This window comes from Drosophila navojoa, chromosome X (genome assembly GCF_054131105.1).
Source record: "Drosophila navojoa isolate 15081-1374.11 chromosome X, UAZ_NAV_1.0, whole genome shotgun sequence".
Lineage (NCBI taxonomy): Eukaryota > Metazoa > Arthropoda > Insecta > Diptera > Drosophilidae > Drosophila > Drosophila navojoa.
This window is the reverse complement of record NC_142895.1, coordinates 16289059-16301656: the sequence shown is the minus strand read 5'-3', so window position 1 is coordinate 16301656 and position 12598 is coordinate 16289059. Positions and strand designations below refer to the sequence as shown.

At 27.6% G+C, this 12598-nt stretch overlaps 2 protein-coding genes across 4 annotated transcripts in view; both read left to right on the top strand.

The window, feature by feature from the left end:
• Positions 1-2686, top strand: part of LOC115565129 (uncharacterized) — a 31488-nt gene extending 28802 nt beyond the window's left edge. Inside the window, exon 5 of the mRNA XM_089263218.1 lies at positions 107-2686. The gene's annotated coding sequence lies outside the window, so the exon portion shown is untranslated. The remainder of the gene's footprint in view (positions 1-106) is intronic.
• Positions 1-11974, top strand: part of mei-P26 (E3 ubiquitin-protein ligase meiotic P26) — a 31438-nt gene extending 19464 nt beyond the window's left edge. For all 3 annotated transcript variants that reach the window (XM_089263214.1, XM_089263213.1, XM_089263212.1), the window contains exons 8-9: positions 6038-6877; positions 6928-11974. The gene's annotated coding sequence lies outside the window, so the exon portion shown is untranslated. The remainder of the gene's footprint in view (positions 1-6037; positions 6878-6927) is intronic.
• Positions 11975-12598: the final 624 nt, after the last annotated feature.

The window sequence follows — 12598 nt, the reverse complement described above, 5'->3', positions numbered from 1 at the left end:
TACACTTCAAACAATTGCGTATACAAAGCGTAAGCAAAACAGCAAAATAATTGATAATAATACAAACAATTAATATTTAAGATTTGACCGACCAAAATAGAAAAACCAAATAACAACAACAACAACAACAAAATGAAAAGAAAACATAAGCAAAATCTTGAATCTTGAATGAAAAATGAATTCATGTTAGTGGGGGGACACACTATGTAGACAAAGTTTAACAAATATATATATATACGTATATATACCTATATATATATATATATAGACAAACTTTACACTTCCATCATCAGAATTTTGTACGAATTAAGCGTAATATAAAGGGCATATATATATGCAGTCAGACAACGATGATTAATGAATGTACAATGCGATGGAATGTTATACAGATATATGCATACATATATGTACATATATACAAAGCAACAACAACAACAACAAAATATACATTTTGAAAGCAAACTGAAATCAAAAACAAAAAAAATTAGTTTTTGAAAAAAAAACATTTAAATATCATAAAATACGAAAATAACAAAAAATATATATAAATAGAACAAAATAACAATTTCCTGTGTTGTCAAAAGGCTTTAAGAACAATTTGTAAATTAGCGTAATATTTGTTTTGTGTGTGTTTTTTGTGGCTTAATGAAATATTTATATAGATTTCTAAGCGTGCCTCACATTTTAGACACTCTTTTTAGAGCAAGTAAACACACAACCAGAGCAAGAGGAAGAGGAGGAGGAAGAGCAAGAGTAGATATAGGAGTAGGAAGATGTTCAGACAGACAGCAACAATATTTTTGGGCACCAAATATATATATGTATATATATATATATATATATATATGTATGTATATATGTATGTATATATATATATATATATATATATTTAAACATATTAAAATTTTTGTGTGTGCTTACAAACAAAAATTTAAATTTAAAAAAATATTGAAGAAGTATTTAAGAGAAAACAGCCCTTCCCAAAAAAAAAAAAAAACAACATATTTTAAAGGGCGCAACGGTTTTTCAGCTAGAAATAAACAAGAACTAAAACAAAAAAAAAAAAAAAAAAAAAAAAAAAAAAAAACAATACAACAATTAATTAGAATGTTTTATGAATTATATACAAACTATATATATATACAAGCTACATACATATATGCATATATATATAATGTATGTATGTATGGGTATACATATATACATAGTAAACTACTTGAACTAAGCATAAGATGTTGATCAATTTTATGTGAGTTATTTATGATGTTGTAAAGTTGAAATGAAGAAAACAAAAACAAAAAAAAATAATAGAAAATTCAAAAGAAACTTGAAAAACAAATGCAGCAAATTAAATAGAGAGTTTGTTATTAGAAAGAAGAAGAACCAGAAGGGGAGGAAGCAAGAGGAAGTCGTAAACGAATTGTTAGGCATTTGAATTATTAACTAAAAGAGATGAGTGTGCATTACAATAAAAACAAAGAAACAAAATAAAAAATAAAAAATAAAAACAACAACAAAAAAATGGCACAAATATATATATCAAATGTATGACTAGATCTGGGTTACTTTATTTATTTCAATTATATTTTATATATATACATATGCAATTGATTTCACTGACGAAAACAACAACAACAAAACGTTTAGAACTCAAAAAGCTGCCTCAATAAACAAGAAAAGAAAAGAAAAGAAAAATTATGAATTAATTAATTAAAACATATATCTCTTATACAAAAATTATACATATATGTATATACATATATATATACTATATATATATATGTAACTAGGTACTTGGCAACTAACGAAAAAAACAAAAAACAAAGCGAAAACAAAACTAAAGTGAACTTAAAGCAAACAACAACAAAATTTATTTAAAAAAAAAAATTAACAGAAAAACAAAGCAAAAAATTTTACTGAACAAACAAGCAGCAAATATTTGAGCTAAAAACGTTCAAAATGCTAAACGATGTTTGGGCAGCATTTAGTTCGACAGCCACAAGGGTTAACATTTCGCGTTCCTCAAACCAACGGAGCTCGTGCGCTGTCTCGCTCGCTCACACACGACTTCAGCTCCTTTCGTAGTTTAACCCTTGGGCGCACGCAATGTCATTCGATATTTGATTCGTAGCTCATAATTTCGAACTAAGCGAGAGTATTAGGGTATGAATCATATATATACATATATACATATATATATATATGCATACAACTATTTACAAGCTACGTATATATATATATATACAAAATAAAAAACCTATATATGTATACATAACGAAAAACTACTTAAAACAAAATCAAGAAAGAAAGATAGATAGAAAACAACAAGAACAACAACAACAACAAGAAGAACAACCAACTTATACCATTTTTGCTGACTGTACTCCTTAGGCTTTTTACACCTTTTACCATTTTATTCGCGCAGTGGCAGAATAATTCCGAACTTTGCATGCGACTTAACTCTTTAATCAATCTACATGATAGACATACGATATATACATACATACCAATTAAGTAAGCTCTACATTATATACATGCATACATACATATATACATACATATACATACATATATATATATATCTATACATATATTTTACAATTCTGGCCACAGATAATCCTAAAGAAAATCCCTTACACTTGTGTTTCTCTCATATGATATCATATGATATACGATTATTTCGATAGATCCCCTCCTTCAGCCCCTCTACACACACACACACACACACACACACACACACCATGTCCCGCCACGCCCTGCCCCGCCCCGCCCCGCCTGTGATAGTGTTAATGTAATATTGTAATAACTAACGGTCAAGTGCCGGCGCCATTTTTTGCCAATTTTACGGCACACGTTACCCGGCATTACCCGGCACACTTATGAATATTTTTCCAAACAAGCTTTTTTAGATTCAAAATTTGTTCTTTTGGAACCATTATTTAGGTAATTAATTTTTATATACAAAGAAAAAAAACAACAAAAACCCAATCAAATTTACATACCTATGTATGTTTGTATGTATAAACATATACAGATATACAAAAGAAATATGAATGAAAAAATTGAATCCATTTTTGAAAGAAACGATATGCGTTTCCTAAGATTTCTTTATATGTTATAGATCCGGTCATAGACAACACACATACATACATGCATACATGCATACATGCATACATAATATATACATATATACGAAAAACGAACGTTTAATATGACAATATATTACATAGAGAGGAGGACTCTAGAGAACTCTGCTAGCAACATATCTGGTTTACATGTTGGAGGAAAATCTTATAAGATTCGGTTTGGCTTAATGGATCATCCTATATTTAAGATAATTTTCTATTGCATATAAGTGAATGCCTTATGGCTTAAGATTTCGTTTAGGGTTCGGCGTAGGCTTAATGAATTTATAAATATTACGAATTCGAACCGGTACGCAAAGTTATACGGAACGCATATATTGAATGCCTTGGTTAGGATTTGTTTATTTAGGATCGGCTGCTGATATTTTGTATTCACTTTACAACTTGTCTCAATATTTAACTAAATTGTATGATTTGCCAGATCGTACACACACACACACACACACAGACATACATTACATCACATATACCAAAAACTTTGAACCAATTAAGTATACAATAAAGCACAACAAAGCATTCTAAATGGTAAAAGTACCTTAAAATAATATATGTATTAAAAAAAAAAAACAAAAAACCTACATAGAGAGAACATTTTTGGATCAATAATTTTTTGCTGTAAAAAAAAAAAATAAAATAAAATGAAGTCAAATAAACAAAAAACTCTCCGAGAACTATTTGAAAATATTATTTTCCATTTGCCCAGCTATAATTGAATTATGTTCTTCTACTTGTACCCGTCAGAGGACAATATTTTATTGAATATTGTAAAGGTATCTACATATACATACATACATCTATGTATATCTATATGCCTAACTATCTACTATTGAGCATTATGATTATCGAAATATTTCCAAATTCGGTTTGTATTTTTGCTATTGAGAGCATTTTATTCCAAAATGGTTTCATTTATATACATATATATGTTTCTATATCTATATCTATATATATATATATGTGTATGTGTCTATACCATTTACAGCAGCAACAACAACAACATCTCTAATCATATTTTTGTACATCACTCGATGAAATGTGTAAAATTGTTAATTAACGAAGCCAAGGCGGAAAATGCTAATGAAAAACAAACAAAAACAAAAAAAAAAAAGAAAATTTGTAGAGAACTCAAATAACATTTAAAAATATACCTAATATACATGCATATATATACATACATATATATGTATATATATGTACATATGTATATGATACATGATTTATTATGTATGTAATAACTAGAATCACATAATTCCATCCACTTTTGATATTTTAAATAATAAAATATTATATATATATATATATATATATATATACATGTATATATACATATATACATCAAATATATAGAAATTATATTAAAGTATTTATGAAATTTCAATATTGTAATTGTATGAACTTGGCGCAAATGCCGAAAATCGAAAATTTGATTGTTTGCCTGTTGGCTTTAAAGTGTCATTCCTACAACAGACGAAGCAAACAACAATAAAAACACACACACACACACACATAAACAAAAGAAACAACAATAATAACAAAGCAACATTTTCTTGTGCTTTTGCACTCGAGTGCGTCCTAAGTCAGTTTTTGGCACAGTTCTCAAAGAGTTTGCTTAGGAAATACACAAAACACACACACACACACACACACACACACACACACACACACACACACACACACACACACACACACACACACACACACACACACACACATACTTTGTGTGAACAAATATTTATATATACGTATATATAGTGGCACCAAAAAATCCAACTATATTGTCTTATTGTAGTAGTGGAAAAAGTTTATGAATAAACAAAAGCAAAAGCAACAACAACAACAACAACATATATGTATATACATACATATATATACATATATTATAGTATATAATGATATATAATGATATTTACACATCATGATTAGTTATATTACCAATGAATAATAATAACAAACATTGCTTTAACTATATATATTCAGAAAAATCTATATACATACATACACATAATTATACCAATAACAAATATACAACAATATACATATACATATACTGTATATATGTGTATGCGAAATCCAGCAAATGAAACCAAATATTGTAATACAAATCATTACGAACCTTTTCTAGAATGTTATGTCTTCCCTTTGAATCAATTAAGCTTACATATATAAAAAAAAAAACTATGTATATGTCTATATACATCAAAGAACAGCAATAAAACACAATTGAACAAAAGTCGATTTAACGGAATCCAAACTGACCAATCAGAAGAAGCAACAGAGTCCATTTTTGTTTTGATACCCATTCGCGAAAGTAAAAGGGGTATATTCGTTTTCTTATTTTCCTTTTTTTTTACAAGTGGGAGGAGGCACGCAACAAAGCTAATACATATACTAAGCAATAACTAACTATTTTCTACATACGCAAAAGCCTAAAAAATCAAATTTCCTAATTCGAATCCTGTTCACGCAATGCAATAAAAAAGAGAGAAACGAAAAACCGAAGAAGAAGAAGATGAGGAAGAAGAAGCAACAAGTAAAGCCACAAATACCTAAGTACGACTTTTACTATAGTTTCGCGGGTACTCTTTGACTAGATTTAGAAGAACAAACGCAAGAAAAGATATAGAAATATCTACACACAAACACACACACATATATATATATATATATATATATATGTATATGTATTACAAATTTTTAACATGTAGTTAGCCTTGTTCCAGCATCTCTTAAAGTTAACAATTCGTTTGACCAAGTGACAAAAAAAAAGAAAGAAAAGAAAATATCTTGAATGCGAGCAAAAAGAACTATCTGAAAATTGTACTTTACATATAAAACAGTTATATATATATACATATATATATATATATATATGCATATGCAAACTAAGAAAGTAATACATGTATATATGTGCATATATCTTCAAAAGCAGACTACTCAGTGCAACAGATAAGACTAGAAATTGATTACCTGAACCTTGAGAACAAAGCTTGAGTTTTCTTTTACTTTACAACAAACAAAACAAACAAAGCAAACAAACAGCAAACATGCTTGCACGATAACACGTTTATCGTTTATCGATAAGTAACAACCAACAAAATAGTTCAGCAGCTCATAGTTATACATATACCTACATAAATCTCGATTCATATGTAGAAGTTTGCTTTACTCATACATGTATGTGACATCCAATAACCAAATTATACTCATTCAATCAGCATAGTTAACACACGATTATTCCTAACTAATTGACGATAACGATAACCGCATCGTTCGATCCACGCTTTTTATAGAGCCCACTTCTTTGAAATGGTTGTGAATTTCGTAAGCGAAACGAATTCGCATACGTTTTTAGCTAAAAACCAAGAAAGCAGACCAACAATTGATTCTACACACACACACACACATACACACACACACACACACACATACTCATACACACACATATTACTTCCTAACTCTTCCATATGTCATTGGCAATTATATACCAACACAATTCAAGATTCTTGCAATTTTTTCAATTTCTTTATTAGGAATTTCCAAAATACTGAAGTCATCTAAAAATATGGTATATATAGGATTTGATTTTTATTCTTCATAATATTCATTGCAGGAGTAAAAACTAATGAAAATAAAACGAGCCAACAGGCCAACCAAACTTTGTTGAATTAACTAAACAAAGAGAAGGCTATACGGTTTGGTAGCGCCCAGATATCCTAGAAGCTCTAATGAAAGTAGAGAGAGAGAGAGAGAGAGAGAGAGAGAGAGAGAGAGAGAGAGAGAGAGAGAGAGAGACGCTAGAGAGACCCTTTGAGATATTTTCTAAAATGCAGATAATACAGCAAATAATAACAAAGCAAACTGTTAAAAAGTCCACTCAGTTTAACATGGAGATATGATCTATGGCATATATATTAATCAGAGTCTTCAATGATCTCTGATATATGAACCATTAACTGATCTTTTGAGCAAATCTATTTAGCAGTTCTCTACGCTACAATGTTAATTCATGCAAAGATCTAGAATCAAATACTAAAAAGATATATTTCTAGTGATTTTCTTTTTAAAAAAATATTTTAGAAATCTCTCGATATGATAGAAGCCTTCTAACTAACTTTCTATGACTTGTCAAGCAGTACGGATGAATCAAAGTTGGCCGGTCTTGCAAACAGCAATCAGATAGAACAAGAAATATATATATGTATATATATACACATACATATACATATACTCAGCCGTGTGCCCTCCCTCAATATAGTTGAGATATTGACATGTTCCAGAAATATAGTAGAAATTAGTTGAGTGATTCAACACTTAGATGTGTGCTGCGGCTCCTAAAGATATCCTACAGAATATATATATATCTATTAATCGATATATATCGATATATATATACACAACATTTATATACATATATGCATGATGGGAGACCAGCTCCATGCATATTGTAGGTTAAGCATAGGAAATATGTCGAAACTTGAAGATGTCCTAGATGATTTGCTCATTGTGTGTTTTTTTTTTCGTTTTTATTTTTGTTTGTCTTAAAATAAGTGTAGCAATTGTGTGTATTTACATATTACAGTTTACAACAACAACAACAACAACAATGTGAGTTTGTCCGTAGCATTTTTAAAGTGTTTTCAATATTAATATAAAAACTGATCCAAAAAGAAGTCTATATACTATATATATACATATATATATAACTGAAGGCAGCAACAATTACAGTGAACATGTGTGTTTCCAGAACAAAATATATATAATCATTGCAATCAGGTACTGAAATCAAAATTTTAATTATACGATTAATAGAAATAAAACTTATAAAAAAAAGTTAAATTATATACGAAATAAACGTATTATTTTTGTTAAAAAAAAAAAAAAAAAACAAATTAAATGAAATGAAATGACGAAATATAAAACTATTTGAAGACAAAAATATAATAATAAAAAAAATAAATTTCTCACTAATAATACAACAAATATGTGAGCATGTCATATATATGTATATATATACATACATATACATACATAGATCGGTTACATGGCGCAGAACACACTTTAAGGAGCTCAAATCCCGAAATCACATTCAATTAAACGATATTTTTTAAATTTAATTTTTTCCGACTTTATGGTGATACGACATGCTTACAACTACATATACTATACATACATATAAAACACTATATATATACATACATATATTACACTATACACAGAACATAAACGTTTATAATATATATACGTACATCAAATATATATACACACATACATATATAACAAATATTTAAAACTATTAAGCTAGGTAGCTGCAAAATGAAAAAAAAAAACAAAACAAAACAAATATATATACATATATATATATATTTATAAATACCAAAAAACAATGTCCAGACGTTCAACGAAACCAAATGCAATATTTAATTATACAACTACATATACATATATATATTTTACAATTTATTTATATACATATGTATACATCATAGGTTATATTGACATATGCTACATCATTTTTTGCATAAGCCAACAAAATTGTTTGTTACATTTTTTGAACATTTTTTCCCTTTCCAAGAAGCTCACACAAACAACAACAACAAAATATATACACATGTATGCATATATAAAAAAAAAAAAACATATATGTACATATATGCATAAATACAAACCAAGTTGCGCCAAAACAAAAACATTTATATACATTTATCAAGGGTCAAACAAAAATTTATATTTAAAAAAAAAAAAAAACCAACAAACAAATTAGTAATTAAAAGTGTAAGCAAAGACCAAGCAAGAAACACAAAACGTAAAAGAAAAGTTCGGAAAAAAAATACTGAAACTAATTTTTGAAGTAAAACCATTAAACAGTTACGAAATGAACAAATATATATAGAATGGCAACAAATTTATATAGACACAATTTAAGAACACCAAATCAATTTAATGAAAAAAAAAATGCATCTTGCATGTATGTACGTATGTATGTATGTATATACTAGATGACTCCTGGAATGGCAACAAAAATCCAGTTCGTATGAGCAATGCTCAAACTGCGTTGAGTGCCGTTAAGGCGAAGCCGAACAGCTTACGAGTGGAAGAGTGTGCTCGCATAAGACGCGAGCCCTCAATATTCCAACGAGAACGATCGCATGAGTGTGAAAGAGACGCAAGGTCGCCACGACGCGTCGTGCGTTCAAGAACAACAGCAACAATGCACGCACACATGCACACACATGCACTGCGTAGCGCGAAGCTTATGTATGTATGTATGCAAAATTTTTAGTGACTCGTGGGCTGAAGGCTTGGCATTCCCTTTTATGCATTATTTAGGCACTCACTCGTTTAACTGGAAGAGAGCGAAATTTGTGAGAGCGAACACGCGCTCAAGCACTGTGAGCCACTCAATTGACGTATGCTGTGAGCGGAACTAACATATACATACATACATACATATATGCATGCCAATATATATATACATATATAATAATATTATGTGTTTTTCCTAATATTATAAAAGTACTTTTTTTTTTTTTTAAATACAATTAACAAAGTGTTGAGTACATTAGAAGCGTGCGAATAATATTTTTACAACAATTTGAGAAGTTTTTAAACAAAGAGAGGAATTTTTGAATGAAAGGCAAAGTTCAACAACTTTTATTAATATAATTAAAAATATTTAAAAAGTAATTTATGAAAATGAAATTCATAACGCTTCCGACAATAAGCTTTGGCCACACTAATGTTTAATAATAAAAACAAATATATAAATAAAAACAAAAACTTAAGGACGTTTTACAAGCAATTTTTTGCGTTAAAAAAAAAAAAAAAAATGAAGAAGAAGAAGTTGCAGTATGTACGATTACCCGATTTATATATATATATATATATATTATATATATATTCATATGTAGTTACCATACATGTGCTATTTACTATACTCATATTTATGGAGAGTTGTATTAAAAAACAAAATAAATAAATCGATTGATAACAATTTTGAAAAGTATAAAACAAAAGATCAATACTAAAGCAAATGTATTTTCATGACCCGCATTTGAAGCGAACATATCAAAACAAAATTATAGCATAATGAAAATTAAAAAAAAAAAAAATAATAATAATAATAATAATATATATAAAAAAAACCTATTTCAATTGCAGTATCATAGAAAAACTGATGACAATTGACAGTTGATTGTTTAGCACTAGAACGAACTTAAAAAATTGAAAAATTAAATTAATAAATAATAATAATAAAAAAAAAAAACAATTTGAAGTTGATCAAACAGTAGCGAGCAATAGCAAATATGTGTGTACTTATATATGAGTAAAAAAAAAAATCCCCTATACAAAAAAAAAAACAAAATATATATATATGTATATATACATATGTATTCTATATGTATATGTATATATACTATATGCATAATGCTACAAGAAGTTCGAAAGTTTTTTTTTAGCTGTTTCATCATTTAATATTAAAAAACAAAAATATTTACAATGGCAAAACATGATGTGAGGAAAAACATGCAATTAAAACTAAAAACAAAAATTATAAAAATCAAAAAAAAAAAAAAAAAAAAAAAAAAAAAGAAATCCAAACGAAACGAAAAACTGAAACCTAAAAATTAAGCATAAATATTTTTTGCTGTGTCTTAGTCCATGTGTCGTAACGAATTTATTGAACTTAATATACATTAATATAAATACTTAAAAAAAAAAATAAAATGCATTCAAGGATTTTACAATTTTTGTTTATTTTTTTTTAATATAAGCAAAAAACAGTCAACAAAAAAAATTAAAAAAAAAAACATTTCTACAAAATTAAGCACAAATTTTTTCAACTACGAAATTGCCTTTTACTTGTATTTTATTTTTTACTACTTACTTAAAAAAAGATATACATATATATTTAAATATATATAAAAAAAAAATGTTTAATGGAAAAAACTACGCTGAATTCATTTGAATGTTTTGCAAAATTGCGCCTACCAAAATAAAAAATATTAATATAAAAAAAAAAAAACTGTGACTAATATAAACTTAAAACAAAAACAAACATCAAACCAAAAGAGAAGAACTCCAAAAACAATTATTATGCAAAGAAAAAAATCTATACACAAAAAATGAAAAGACAACTAAAATTTAACTTTTAAAAAAACTTTGCGATAATTGCAAGATTTAACTTAGGCCAAAACAACAAAAATAAATAATTAAAAAAATGGCTAGAAACTATATATACAAAGACACACACACACACACACACACAGACAGCAAAAATGGAATAGTTAAATAACGGTACATACATTCTACATATGTACACTGAGCTAAAACAAGGCCCATAGCCAGCACACACACACACACACACACACAGTTCACATACATTACATACACACACATGCATATTTAACAAATTTTGTGTACATATACAAATACACATATATTGAGGCTATATAGAGGCTATATACATACATACATATATATATATATATACACACACACATATATACATGTGTATACTAGTAGGAACAGTTTATATACATTAGCATTATGCAACAACAACAACTTTTATTAATACATACATATATATATATATACTTGAATATTTGATGAAAGCAAAAAAAAAAATATATAAAAGAAAAAAAACTGAAAACAAGCAAAACCCCCCACAAAAAAAAAAAAACAACAGCAATTTACTTAAATGAAAATGTTTCTTTCAAATAATTCGCAATTGCAAAAGCAAAGCAGGAAAACAAAAGAAAAGCTAAACCAAGAAACGAGCAAGAAAACAAGGAAAATTACAAAAACAACAAAAAAAACCAAAACAAAAACAATATATATACACTTATTTAAATATTTAATACAAAATATATAAAATAAAAGTAAAAGGATTTATATGTACATATATATACATGTAAATCTATATATGTATACATATATTTATATAAAATACTTATATATATATGCATATATATATATATACCACTACATAGTTTAAATGTTTATTTATTGTATTTGAACAAAAAGAAATAATTCAATAAAAATAAAAACAACAACAAAAAATTGAGATTTGCGTTTTTTCTTGGACTATTCCTTGTCCCTATCATGGACTATTTATTATACATATATTATATTGATTGAGTCTATAAGTCTGCCTATATTTAGGCTTCCTTTCGCATTTCTCAACGGTAAAAATATCTAATCGCAATTTGTTTGTTGGTAATCCGTCAAAAATTTTGCAGACATCGATTAAAAGTCAAAGCTAAAACCGATCGTATAATCGAATCTAATTTCAGCGCCAATTACGGATCGTAAAGCTCTCGAGGGCCTCTGATAACGCCAAATATGAACGGTCAATTTCAATTAGTAAATAATTATTTAAAGCCCCATTCAATAACAATCAATTGTTGTGCACTACATGTATGTATGTACATATGTATGTACATATGTGGATG